The sequence below is a fragment of the Atta colombica genome, unplaced genomic scaffold (genome assembly GCF_001594045.1).
Source record: "Atta colombica isolate Treedump-2 unplaced genomic scaffold, Acol1.0 scaffold49, whole genome shotgun sequence".
NCBI lineage: Eukaryota > Metazoa > Arthropoda > Insecta > Hymenoptera > Formicidae > Atta > Atta colombica.
Window position 1 is genome coordinate 113,775 of NW_017259538.1, and position 15,833 is coordinate 129,607.

Genomic DNA, 15,833 nt, shown 5'->3' on the forward strand with positions numbered 1-15,833 from the left:
CGAAATGCAAGGCGGCGAGGATCCGCAGCCAGATTCTAGGACCGCGCTTAGTAAGAGACTCTGACGTGGTGGTTAATTAACTCGCTATACTGCGGCAAGCTGTGCGGGATTGACTTGTCTGCGGCAATTAACGCTCCCGTAGTTTCCACAAAAATAGCTTTTCGCAACACGCGATTTATGATGTACTTACTCAGTAGATCATCGCGAGTCATCGCAATTATTCGAGATACCAGATGCAAGTGGTATGAAACTTTTAATGCATCATTTAAAATCTTAAAATCATTTAAGATGAAATGTTGCTGATGGATAACCAAAGAACGCGCTAGTCGATTAATAAATCGACTAGTTAATGTCTGGCTGACGGAATTAGAAGTGATTGAAATGGTGCCAACCTGTCCTTTCCTTTGAGCGTCACCGACGACGTCAAATTGTCATTATCTTTCACTATGAATTATTGTTTGGCTAAGATGATAACGTCGTTCAAATTTTGAATACCGTCGTAGACAAAACACTAATCATTTCAGGAACAGCAGTTAATAATACCGAGAAGAGAACGTGGATTAAAGTATTAAATTTATGAGATTATAACTTAGCGCCAGCGTTCTTGATATTAACTTTTTATACAATTTATATACTTGAATAAAATAACGCAATTTTGTGATATAATTTTTTGAAGAATAATTAAAGCTACCATACTTGGGTTGAAATAGAAAGTTTTCTTTCTAGCAGTACAAAGGATACATATTACTTAGGATTTATTGTATAATTAAAGATAGTATCACTTGGGTGTAACTTTTTAATTTGGTACAACAGTTTTCTCGAGAATTAAATTTCACGACGTGCGCATTAATATAGCAGTTCAATTATATAAATGAAATTAGAAAAATTACGCTGAGAGAAAAATGTTTGGCATTTCTGACTGTAATTGCATAATAAAATAATTATGGCCAAGAGTTTCCATTTTATAATTACGCTATAATGTTAGTTATGATAATTATACGATAAATGAGTCAATAAGTAATCTTTATTTTATCCTAAAAAAATCAAGGTGATGTATTTAATTTATTTATTATGTATTTATACGTAGTTTAACAAAAAAAAACATAGGATTAGTAAAAAAAAGACTATAAATTATTATATAATTAAATTATGGTAATTATAATTTTTTTTTCTTTCAGTATATGATAAAAAAATAAGTTACCAAATGATGTATGAGTTTTCAAGCTACGAATTTATTGTATCTGATCCCGCTTTTTATGATTGTCATATATGGACTTCGTTGTGTTGAAACAGTGCGGTCCATAAAACAGTGGAAGAAGAGACGAACAGTGGAAGAAAAAAAAGGCAGAGTGCAAGCAGAGGGTCAGACAAACGAGTCGATTAATTAACCAAGAGACGTACAGCAGATGGTTTGTGCCGTGGAGATGTAAGACATGAGATCGGCTGAAAAGGAAAGATAGTAGATGAAAGTGGCGACAATTGCAGCAAGTAATTTTTACAATTCTGAAGATTCAGTACATCTCAGAAATATTCATATCCTTTCTGAAAAAAGAAATAACGACATAAAAATTATTCCATTTAATCAATAAAATAAATGACTACAAGATCCTTTTAAGCTGAAAAGTGATAGGAATTTGTTCTAAACAGAGATATCTATCAATTCAAACAAATATTGAAAAGGAATATGTTATAAATTTATGATTATTATGAGAAACATTAAATATGACAATGAAAATAAAAAGATATATTTTTATGTTATTTACAATAGGATCTCTAAAAATTCAGAGAATTTTTTGCTCCAATCATTGTTAAAATACGCCACTGGATCGCAATTCAAGCCTCTAACTTCAACGTCGACGTTCTTAGTGGGCAGGAAAGCGTCATTACTTAATTTAGATTAATTTCAGTTCCCCTTGCTTCTGGCTCGTCGCTCGCGCAGCTTAGTCATCTCGCGAACGTTTCTCGAAAAATTTACAAAGCGATCGGCGCACGTAGCAACGCAGAAAAGAATATTAAGAGTAAGTTTTATTTGATGATTCACGATGATTGTTATCATAACATCATTGGATGATTTTCAAATTTTTTACTGATGACACAGTTAAATTACAGAACGTAATGTTAATGTAATAAGTCGATAATCGATTTAAAGGCTCCGAAATTTATGTGCAAGCACATCCATCTTCATACATATACGATGTTTAAAGTATCAACATTTTATTGGCAATAAATATTATATTGGCGAAACATCGTTATTCGCCGTGATGCAGGATGGTAAAAGAAGAATATTCGTGGGAATCTGATAAAGTTGAACATTAAAATCCCGTCGCGATGGAAAACACATTAGTCAAGAAAATATTTCTTAAACATAACGCGTCCTAAATTTCGTATGACGCTACAATTACATACACAAATTTGTTGTTATTGCGTGATTATGGAGGGATTTATTTGACAGACGTTGTGGTAAAATATAATCCGGTCCAAGAATTTAGCAGTTATAAATCTGTCCTCTTCTCTGTCCAACGAGGAACGTACTGAGTGACGATAAAGCGACCAGGCATATACGATAGCATATCTCATTTCACTGTATAACGTACCGGTTAAGACAAGCCTCGTTCTCGAATTCAAGTTCACGGTTATCCGATCGGGATAACTGATAACGTCGAATCCAGTTGAGTAATCACACGATTAATCGCTCGCGTTTCGCTTCGATTACTTTCGCTGAAGCAAGCACGCGATACCAACGATATTATAATCTAGACTTATTTTCGTTCGAGATGGTTAGTTCTTTGATAAATTTATTGCATAAAGCTCTTGAAAAAAGTATATTTATTCATAGATGAAATATTTGTGTTAAACCAAATGGTTTCCAAATTTTTGTGTTAATTTTTAAAATAAGATAAACATGTTATAAAGTAACATAAATAATAAAAAATACAATTTGTGCAACAAATTGTGGAAATTTCTTTAGAAAAAATTAATATCTATAATGTGTTAAATTAATAAGTTTTATAATTTTAATATTTACAATACTGCGCAATGTTTTTAAATTTTTTCATGTTTCATAACATGTGACAGGTGATTCTGACAGATTTTTCGTAAAAATTACGAATCCATAATAAAAAATGCTCCAGCATGTCAGATTTTTGAGAAAAATCTGATTAAATAATAAAAAACGTGTTTTTAATCATTTCTAAAGTTGTTTAAAAAAATGAGACGTCATAGAAATTCGAAGATTAGTTTGAATGAAAGTTCGAATTTTAAATTACAACGTGAAATAATGATAAATAAGTAATATGACAAAATCTTTTTCTATCACAGATTTTCTGAGGAGAGTGTATTAACTTAACATTACAACATATGCTATCTCTTTTGCAGATTGATTGATTCAGAAACGCTAAAATCCTATTATTAAAAATTGTAATATGTAGCTAATATATGTAACATATGTATGTAGATAATTTTAATTATATAATTATCTACATATTTATATTGTAATTAAATTGTATATATACAATTATATGTAACATACAATATTGTAATATGTAATGAATTATAATTATTTAATGTCAATAAATTAATTAATCAATTAGATAATTATATTCATAGGATTTTGATGTTTCCCAAAAATTAATTTAATTTACATAGGACAATACAGCGGATGGCATACACGATGTAGTTGCTTCTAAGAAAAATCTGTGCTACAAAAAAATTTTTTTGTTACTTATTTATTCTCATTTTATGGTTGTAATTTGAGGTTTGAACTTTCATTCAAGCTAATTCCCGAATTTTTATAATGACCTATTTTTTAAACTACTTCAAAAATAAAAAGCAACGTCTTTTTTAAATTTTATAACCAAATTTTTCTCAAAAACCTAAGAAAAAATATTTGTCTTCAAAGATTCAGTGAAGAAAATTTGTACATAAATTAAATTTCAAAAATTTTTTTAGTTTTATAATAGATTTAAATTTCTATTTTATGTGATATCTAAATCTGTGTATGTCGCATATTATAATATAAATGAAACATTTATTTTAATTTTTAATTTAAATATATATATATATATATATATATATTGCATACATCGTGTAGAAATAAACGGCAGAAACTTTACACGACTTTATGGTCTCACTAAACAGTTGATTGATTTACAATCATCTACTTAAGATGGATTTTTCCGGGACCGAGCGTGTGAGAAGTGTAATCGCTCGTTCGAGCAAACATTTCTAACTGTTCGTCCGAATGATGAACGGTGTCAGTTGTGCCAAGCGAGACGTTATCTACATTAAGACAATTTGCACGATCGTGTTCGTTCCCGTCAAGTTTCAAGACTTCTCTGTATCCATGATTCTCAAGGAAACGAAGCCTCAGTCAAGAGAATCCTTATAGTTTCCATAAAGTTTCTACGCTTAGCGCACGACATAATAGTATACAACAATCTGTAATTATGCTAGTCATGCTTAAAGTCTAACGAAAATTCTATGATCGGGGAACTCTTGTCCGGGATCCAGTGAGCGCGTGAGCGCGAGGCGCAAACTTGCAGCGAGTCCCTAACCAAGTCCCATAAGTCTTCGTCGAGACTTTACGGCGGCGCGAAAAGGCTTCTTGGTCAAACGGCGGCTGCGATAAATCTTAATTCGCACGTTGAAATGCGGCGTTTAGCGTTCCACGCCAGGTGAGATATGGCCCACTCGCTGTCTCTTGCCTTCACGTCGTGAGTGCTGTTTCGGGATTTGATGCTGCAAAATACCTCGGCGGAAAATACGCAGGAGAGAAATACTCATCTCGCCTCTCTCTTCTTCTCACGACCTCATTTGCGTACTTTATTACATCGGGCGACATCGATGAAAACGCTTTATTTCCGTTGGATGGCTCGATAGGGTCGAGTAAATTCTCAGCCTTGAATCAGCTGATGATGATATGAGTCATCGTTTTATCGACTTTGCTAACGTACGTGGGGATTTAGATTTGTTTAAAATTTCACTAACATTTTACGATAAATCTGGTGGTGGACACACCGCGATCAAATGTCCATTTTTAAAGAACTTTCGACTTTTATACATTTGCTATTTTAATAATAAAATTTTTAATTGAGAATCTTCTTTAGATTGGAGATATATATTCTATCTTAAAATATATATTTTTTATTGACGTTATACATTTCATTCTACTAAAATCTGTACAAATATTCGCAGAATGAAAAGTTTATTTAAGCCATTTTATTTTCATTTCGGGAAACGAAAACGATAGACGACCTTGAGTACATAACGTCATGTCGTGGATGGTTCGATAAAATAAGAGGTAATTTGAAATAACTGTGTTGGGCCATTAAAAAGATTAAATTATAGTTGCTTTCTTCTCAAACGATCACGACAGTTCTAAAACAAACATTATAATTTACATGTCATTTGTGATAGAGTCGGCTTCAACCTTGATAAATTAACAATCATCAAGTTGCATCGATCGTAGTAGGAAACAAACACGTTACAATCAATCGACTCGTAACAAATATAAAGTCGCATATAATTGCCGTTGATGGCGATGCATGATAAGTGCTCCTATAAACAGGACATTAATAACCACATGCGAGAAATCGATAAACAATATTTTTACACTTAGACGCGAGAAAAAGAAATGTGACGCATCATAAATCTTATTATATTCCTCGTACAGTGAGTATAAAAAGTATTCGTACAAGGAAAAAGTTGTTTTTTTTAAATATTATTTCTAAATATTAATTAATATTTTATTAATAACGAATAGAATAGATTATATATATTTGTCAGAATTTTTTTTTTATTTTACTTAAAAAGATATAATAATGAAAATGTATTATTTTCGAAAATTTTATCATTACGCGAAATCTAAAGTAATCAATGGCTACGTTCAGCAGACTCAACAGTTGAGTTTGCTATTCTTCTAATTAGATATAAAAATCTGATCTAGAACAATATATACCATTTATAACGAGCGCTCAGTCAACTGTTGAGTCTGTTGAACACAGCCAATGTAATAATAAAAGATTACAGATTGTAGTTAGTGCCAAATTTATCTCGTATATTATCCAAATTAAAAATAGTGTAAGAATATTTTGTACAATATAGATAACATAATTTTTCATACTCGGATTTAGATTATTATATTATTATAAACGCTGTACAAGAAATAAAATAAAAAATTATGAAAAATTAGATTTTATGTTGCATTTGAAAATAAGACAAAAAATTTAACGGCTATTTTGAAATTGGATAAAAAATTATTTCATAAGAGTAGTGTAAACGTGTTTTTAAAAAAATAATTAAGATAAAACGAGAAAATTTTCATTTAAACTATAAAAATGAATTGTGTTAGATATAAATATAAACGTTATTGAACTGTTCTATAAAACTGTGTATAACATTTTTATACAAAAGTATAAATTTTCTAGTCACTTTTTGCAAAGATTATACCTGATATTAAGAAACATACCACCTTAAGAAACATACCATCTATTGTACTCATTATTAATATAAATTATTAATATAAATTATGCTAATTGATTTTCTGAATTTATTTTCTACAAATAAGACTTTTCTTAAAATAAAAATCTCTTCTGTACGAATACTTTTTACACTTACTGTATAAATTTATTTTATCCTCCAAGGATATTGGATAAATTCTAGACTCGAGACGTTAAATTGAATCAAAACGATTAACGATCTTCCAAATGTTGGATTATGCTAATTAGTATTGACGCAATCAAATTTAAACATGAAATTATTCGATTGATTCCGGAATTCATGAACACACATAGTTTTTGCGACCTCGTGTGATCTAGAATTCAAAAATCCACTCTTCTGAAAGCGATAAAGTTTGCAAATCAGTTAACTTTAAGACGATAAATCGATGGCCCAACAAAAACACTTCCATCCGTCCCTGTATGTGTCTTTATCCAGTGCGTCTCTTTTTCTTGACGATGAATTGGGTTTTCGAGTCGAGAACAAGTCCAAGCAGGGACGGTAAACCCGGCACTCCCTTTGCTACTCAGGCGAGGAAGAGCTCACGCGTATCCCTCGTCGAAATGGAAAGTAACGATCTGACCCCGTCCCAAGAGGGAACGATGAACCTTCCGCCCTGCGGTATCCTACATTTTTAAGCGTGGTCTTAAGGCCTTCGTCCCCATATTCGTACGTGCCTTTGCGCTGATGCATGGTTAACTATGGAAGGGGGACAATACATGTAGGTATATACAAACTCGTTCATGTGTATGTCCGTGGTACACAGGTGAATGTGCAATCGCTCGCCTCGCGAGTATGCGCGCAAAAGGCTCGTCCTTTGTGCAAGCATAGGATCCTGTAGGTATGTTCCCATGCAAATACCCAGGGCCGCACGATTCACCGCTTCCTTTGTCCGGCACAACGCCAGACATCCCGCCGCACATATTCACGTCCGTATCGCACCTTCGGAAACGAGACTGACGTCTCGAAATACCTGTTGTTCGCAGAGATAGTAACTGACACCTCCCGCACTGCGTTACGAGAGAGAGCTTCGTCAAGTTAATTCCGAGGGTCTATTAACTTTCCGACATGTGACCTTCGAAGTTTTTTCTGTAATCCATCTTTTCTTCTAATTATATGCACGGTACGGTCGTACCTACATATAAACGTAACACTTTGTAACGCTGCAGCAGAGAAACGCTGAGTAAGATTATTTATAAATAAAGACGTATTTAAGCGTGAAGAGGAATTCTAATTTGACAACCCAAAAAATAGGAGGTTTTATTGAATTTTTTTTTAGAAAATTAGTAATGATATAAACTTTTTTGGGATATAAAGAGATATTCTTAAGCTGCTAAACAATTTTAATTTTTTAAATGTTTTTTATTACCGAATAATGTATAAAAATGTAAATAATTTCAATGCAATGCAGGGCTTTGGCATACAATGTAGCATCTGTCAGTTAACTGAAAAGCAAAAATTAATTTTCTTAAAGTTAGATATAATTTATATTCTATAATTTATGTTGATATTAAATCTATTTTGAATATGAGAAATTGAAAAAATTTTTTCAATAAAAAAATTCATTTTATATTGTTGATAAATAAATTATAAATAAACAATAAATTTAAAGAGTGGTCTAATACCTCGAGAAATTTATAACGAATCGAATGAGCTTATTTATTCGAAAATGATTGGTCAATTAGTTTTCGAGTTACCGTGTACGCCAATTCGAAAAATATGATTTCGAGAAAAACGTATTTAAAGTTTTTAATAAGTTTCACAATTAGTTTTACAAAAAACAGTTTTACAGCTAAAAATCTATCTCACCATTTAATTTGCTATTTCGGGATAAAGTATGCTTTTCTCTTTTTCAAACACATCCTGTAGAGTTGTTTTTCCCATTTTACGAGCTGTACGAACTTCTTTAGGCATCTCTAAGCTGCGATGCTTTGTTCTTTATAGCCGTTTCTCATTGTATAAATCAGCGAATATTTTACATTGTTGATCGAGGTCCATTGTTTCCAAAATCTTTAATGTGGGATAATATCCTTTGAATATTGCAGTCAGATAAGCTACAATTTCAATGGTTTTTGAATCGCAGTGAAGATGTTTTGAAGCCAATCGCCAAATGATTGCATTAAAATTTTCGTTAGCATTCTGTGTGCTTGTACCTAAATATCTTTCCAACAAATCATCTCTGGACAGGTCTTTGTAAATTGGCAATAGATGATTTTGAATCAGTTTGAATAAAGTAGGCTGATGTTTGAACTCGTCAAATTTTTCAGTCGCTTCTGCAACTCGTACACCAGCTCCCTGTGGACAATATTAAATTGCGGATTTTTATCAGTCGAGCATGTGATAGTAAGTGGCTTATGACTTTTTTTATTTCACTCACGAAGTCCGGATGTCTTCTTATCGCCAGTCCATAGTATTTCGTCAATTTTTTAATAAGTGCATCGGTTATATTTCTTTTCTCTCCAATTTTCGCTCTTTTTAAAATATTTTTTAAATTTTAGTCAAGTTAATTATTTTCTCTATGTGTTCAACATATTGCTTTTTTTTTTAATGTTACATATTCGCCATAAGACTGTAAATCCAAAGTGCTTCAAAGATTTTCAAGTCAGCATCATCAATATAATTGACGTATTTCACGCCAAACTCTTCTTCAGATCTAACACACATTTTTTTCATTGAATCAATTTCTATTTGTTCTGCTGATGTAGAAAGATTAATGGCGCACATTTCTTTATAATCTTCAAACCACTGTAAATAATCTGCAGTGTGCCGCTTGTTTTTCCAATAAATGCAAGATTGACAGCAGCTGCTTGTTACGATGAGATCGATTATCTTTTTTTCTATAAATGTGGTTACACTAAATAAAGACGAAAAACCACGCTTTTTCCAGTTGACTTCCGTTACTAGAAACGGTAAAATGCGGCAATGGCTTTTTTTGTTATAAATTATTTAATTCGTTTTCTTCTTCTACGACTTTGCGAATCAACGTACGGAGGATTGCATTTGATGCAGTATAAATATTATTCACGATGGTGTAATATATTGTATTGTATCATTTAAACCTTTACATACATCCATAAGTCTACAAAAAATATTTATATCTTTTACTCCCAATGGTCTCATAACAAATATAATTCTTCGATTAATTTCAAAGGCATTGTTTATAAGAGAACTGGAATCAATCTGGTGAGCACATAACAATTTTGAAACCTAATCACAGTTTCCCGTTTCACCAAATTTTATATCTTCCTTGCACTTTTTACAAATTAATATTTGTGAAAGAGCGTTAAAAATGGAGAAAATTTCAATAAACCGATAGCCATGATTGAGTTTGAATTACAATTTCGTCATCCGCAGTATTCAATTTTTTTGCCGCAGAACTCGTTGCTTCAGTTTCTGCCTCCAAAGTAAATTGATTTCCTCTAAATGTTAGCTTTGGTGGTCTTGACAGACGACAATTGTCGAATTTACTTCCTTTACGAGACATTTTGTACGTTCGTACAAGTCAAAATCTGCAGCAACACTGAGGATAAACTCAATCTGTGTGACCGTTTCACGCGTACACACATAAACACACACATAAACACACACATAAATGCACTCACATAAACACACATACAATTTCACATACAATAGAAAATTGCACTTCGAAAGTTCCAGAGGCTTCTAAAACAACAATAGATCGATCTTAGAAATTATTAAGGTTTTAAAATTTGATCGCTTAGCGTCGAACCGTTTGCAAAGTCGAATTTTGTCGTGTTTTACTAAGTAGGCTTTAATTTTGTTAATTGTATGATTTTGACCTTAAAGTTTTAAGAGCATATTTTTAAAATGTTTTTCCGATTTGTTTTTACCTGTCATATTATAATATTCCCCCGCATAAGTAACTCCGAACTCGTTTAATTGCCGATAATGATTCTATTATGCAGAAACAAAGTTATTAACTTGATTAAATTAATTACGACAATATTTCTTAAAAATGTATATATTTAAGTTAATATATTATATAGTCTTAACTATAACTATAAAAGATCTTCAATTTATTAATTTTTTTTTTTTTCAAAAAAAGCGGTAAAAATCCAAAGAAAAACTAATAAAATTCTATAAAAATAAATATTATTTTTCAATAAAACTAGGTTTTTATTTATTAAGTAACATGACAAACTATAATACTTTATAACTTTACTTTATAATTTTACAGTGTTGGTCTATCATCCGTCCAGTTACCTGCAAAAACAGCTTAATTTTTTTTAAATTCTGCTTTTGGCAATAAATATATATCTAAGGATCTTACCTTTCAAATTAGTTGACAGTAAGCAGGTCAAAAGTTAAGGTCAATGAGATTTTCAGATTTTTAATATAATGCAAATAAAGAAATTTAAAGAAAAATGTTAATTTAACAAGAGTTGTATAGTTAAAAAAAAACGAAGTTCTCCTAATAATTAACTTTGTTATATCCGTTGCAAAGGACTTTACTTTTCGTACACATAGACCGTTTGCATCAATTTGTGTGAATATTTTATATCTTTTATCAAGATTGTATTTGACTTAAATACATGCATTCGTTAACAAAATAAATTAAGACGAACTAATTTAGTTAACAAATTTTTTCTTCAATGTAGATTAGCATTTACACAATCCTTACAAAGTGCACTTAGTACACCTTTTAAACATTTGAAAGTGTTTTTTGAATTATTCTTTGCACAACAAGGCTGCCTCGGGATTTTACGTGCGCTTAATGAATAAATTTCACTGATTAATTGGCTGATACGTGATACTGTTAGTATTACGGCCGCCTCTCGCACGATAGGAATGATTTCGTCGTCGGATTTCATTTGATGTGCTTCCACGGTTACGATTCGTTTACCACCTCTCATACTAATGCCAGTATCACACTAACGATTGGAGATTGCGTCTGCGTTCGCATTTGCGTCTTTCGACCAATCAAAAAAAAGCTGCTGACTAGCGGGTCCTTTCTGATTGATCAATAAACGCAAATGCAGACACAATCTCCAATAATATGCCCGTATCACACTAGCAATTGGAAATTACGTCTACGTTTGCGTTTGTGCTTGCGATTAAATATTTTTCAATCATACTAATGACGATCAGCGATTACATTTTATCAGACATTTCCTACAACATATTTCCTACATTCTAATATTTCCTACATTTCCTACGCATATGAAAAAAATACAAAATTATAAAAGAAGGAATTCACATTTTTATTTATATTTGCATCATCACTAAATTATAGGAATTCACGTTTTTCCAAGAGACATTGTCTTCAATTTTCGTTTCGATATATGAACTGGTCACATGACTACAAAGTCGCTTTGTGATTGGTTGCGTCTGCGTCTCGATTATGAAAAGTAGACAGATGTCTCTAAACGAGAATCGTGAATCGCAATTGTCAATCTCTTTTCTGATAGGTCGAAAAATAATCGCAGGCGTAAATCTCCAATCGCTAATGTGATACAGGCAATAGCAAGTGTGATAATAATTTGCATAATTTGCAGAATTATGATGCGATAGTGCATGTTCCGTACTTTCATACTTTCGGAAATCAATCCCGACGTACTTATATCTAATAAAACATGATTAAAACGTTCGACTCTCCGAAGCTGAAAGCATAAATCAAAATAATGGAGAAGTGTAATTGCTTTATTACACATAAGTGGAAATTCTCATGAAATTCTTATAGCATTGATTTTGAAAAATGTCACGCGCGCTACGAGATTTAGATAAAAGGAAAGATACTTCTCTTGAATAGATTATACAATAACATTTCCTGTTGTCACATAATGTAATTCGAAATACGCGATTTTGTTGTAAAGAATCGAGTGCTTCTTATCGTGCACCTCGAGAGATAATTAATAAAATAATACTGATATTTATAGCCGGTTCTTATATTTAAGTACGGATCTTAATCTTCCTGTCTGCAATCATATTTTTACTGCTTCCGTCTGAAATCTGAGTCTTTTTTTGTCTAGTCCAAGTTGTTTTACTTCTCTAGGTTTTCAAAAAATGTAGAAAAATTCAGAGTTATATAACAGAGTTTTAACGTCTCTATTCGTTATCAGATAGTTTTTAAAGTTTTGTAAATGTTATTTAATAACAGTTGAAATTTGAGTGAAATGATTATTTAATAAGAATTGAAATTTGAGGGTGAAATTTCTCTTGTTAAAATAATCCAAACGGAGAATTAAGATCATAGAGCCAGCATTTTAGAAGAATCGAATGACATTACTGGCTATTTCTATTTATTAGATTAATATTATATTTTTGTAATAGATAGGATTCTGAAAATTTGTTATGAGAATGCACCTTTGTTGAACAAACGAGTTTCTACATTGAGAAAAAAGAGTTGTTAACTAATTTAGAATAAATTATGACGAAATATTTAATTTTTCGTTATTTTCTTTATTTTCAGAGTAATTTATTCGCTTGGTCGTTTTAGTGAATTAGAACTACTAATACTAACAGTGTTAAAACATTAAGACCTTGATACAAGCACGGTGGATTATGAATACTGGCCTAAACTCTTGTCGATCGCCGACAGATCGAAGCACATTTATTCCCGCGGATTTGAGAGGCATCTAATAAGGGGCATCGGTCCAAGTCCCCTCTCTCGAGATCCGTTGTCAAAAATACGCAGATCCGTAGCTAAAAATATACTCACGAGCGAAAGTGTGTACACGTGAGGAGGGAGGAAGAAGCCCGTATCGAGTAACACACATCGCGCAACTCCGAAAAATACTCCAGCATTCGAATGTAAAAGTGAAGCGGCAATCCGGTTTTCTCGCTCGGTCCCGTCCCTCGAAATCTCGTCCTTCGTCAGTAACCGTAGCAGGAAAGGGACTAGGGAGGAATCCCGTCCGGGAAGCTGGTCGTATGAGAGGACCTTTATGTGCGCACTGCGTGCGGATCGCAGACGGTCGAGTCGAGGGCCCTTCTGTGCCCTTCCCCTCCTTTCCTCCGTCTGTTCCGGGCAGGCCCTGGCACTCTTCCCTTCACACAACTGCCAGCCGACACAAAGCTTCGTTCTCCGAGCGATGTACAAGGTCTCCCGTTCGTTTCCCCGGACACCCGGTGTCTGTCCCTCTTTCTCCTCCCATCCGTCCTTTACCACCCTTCTAAGTTCGTCTCTCTCGTTGCTTTTTTACGGCGCGCACCATCCTTGTTTCGCCGACTCGTTTTTCTTCCTCGGGGAAGCCGCTCATCTCACCGTCTCTCCTCGTCTACGTCTCTTACCTTGCCGTGCCGCGTATTCTTTTCGTCCGTGTGATCGTCCTGCGCGTTTATATACCGGGTGAAACGCGCGCGCGAAACGGAATTTTCTACTACGTGCTTTTTGCTTGCTGTGAATTCGAATATTTTAGAGAATACCGAAGGCGAGCCACGAGATCAACAGCGCTCGATCGATTCAATAGCGATGAATAATTCTAAGAGAATTTTTAAAGAAATTGTGAATTTATGATTTAGGTATTTTTATATGTAAACACATATAACATCATAAGGAATGTAGAATTTTTGCGATGTTAAATATATCTCACGATCTTTATAAGATTTTAATGGTTTTGTTCAAATATTATTAGTAGTTGTCTTTGTAAATAATCCATAAATTCAATAGTCAATGAATAATTCCAGAAGGATTCTAAAGGAATTATGAATCTTTGATGTAGAATAACATCAAGAAATTGTGTAGAATTTTTGTGATATTGAACATATTATCGCGTCGATAGAAACACAAGTTAAAAATTAGTCTTAGGATAAGTAAGTTGTTTTAAAGAATATATATAATTAAATATGTAAATATAAATGAAAGTGTGACATGGAAAAAAATGAAGTTATGCATGTTACTATTTTAATTAAAATGTTGCTCCAATTCAAAATTTTATCTATCGAAAAATTGCTCATTTTGATTACTTTTTTATCATGTCTTTTAATGGATTTTTTCAAATCTTTAATAGAAAGTCTTAGAAAGCTTTAATAGAATTGCCTTAGAAAGCAATTCATAAATAGCATTTTTTTTTCATATATTTTGCTTTGAAATATTATAAAGATAGCATTGCTTTTTGAAATATTATAAAGATAGCATTGCTCTTCCTTCAAAAATGACACAATTAAAAAATTTTTTGAATTATTACCATGAATAATTTAGATAAATATTATCTTATAGGATATTAATCATGAAAAGTGAATTAATTAATGTCATAACAAATCGTAATGAAAAAAATTATTTAAATTATTTAAAACAAAAAAGTTTGATCGTGTTAAGAATAAATTCTCTTTTGCCAAAATGATTTGATTAGTCAATAATTTTCTGTCAAGTTGAAAAATAGTTTCTCTCCTTTCCTTTCGATAAACTTCATTTTTAGTTGTATCACTTTTGAAGTAAGGGAGTGACATACAAATTCTGGGTTACTTTCGGTAGCCATCATGAATAACACATCGAACATACGTAGACAATTCTTGTCGAGGATACGTCAACCATTTTCGAACGATAGAATATTACTCCAGTGAAATAAAATCGAAATTTGGATTATGCAAATACAAACAGGATCCGTATTATGCAAATACAGTCAAGATGTGTGCTATGCAAACTCGTATTATGCAAATGTCCTCGGCGGAACATTTATTTCCACTTTCCTACGGGGCGAGAACATTCTAACGCTGGAGTTTACACATTACAAACTACAACCATTGCATGGCGATTATTTACCGCGCGTTACAACGAATTATAAATTGCATCGTGCTTTCGCGCGTGCATTAACACAGTGCAACCGCCATTATTATAAAATCATTCCACCCAGAGAGAGCCGAAGGGTGAATAGCGCGTAATCGCCAACGAATATCATGGACACCCCGTATACACCCTGACGCGCCTCCTACGTCGTTTCGCCAACACATCTGAACACATCGGCGGCGCACGGCGATACATCGAACCCTGTAAGAACGACGAAGACGACATTAAACGGTCGCACAGGAAGCGCGAGCGAGATCGTGGCGGATCGAGCCGTGTCGGCTGTTGCCGTTGCCGGCTGGTAAACCTGGCTCCTTCCTCCTCCTCCCTTCCGCCTCTCCCGCCGCCCGCTCGGCCCACCCAACCCGATTCCCGCGAAAGCCTACGCTCCCCCCCCTCTACCGCGTGGAGCGTCAGTCGCCCCGCGTCCCTCCGACGAGTCAGAGTCGTTGTATCGCTCCCCACTCACGTGACCCCGCGCCGCACCTGGTCTATCTGCCGCGCCGCGCCGCACGCGGCTACGGTAAGCCTGCTATTCTCTCCCTCCTCCTCTTCTTCCTCCTCCTCCTCCTCCTCCTCCTCCTCCTCCTCCTCC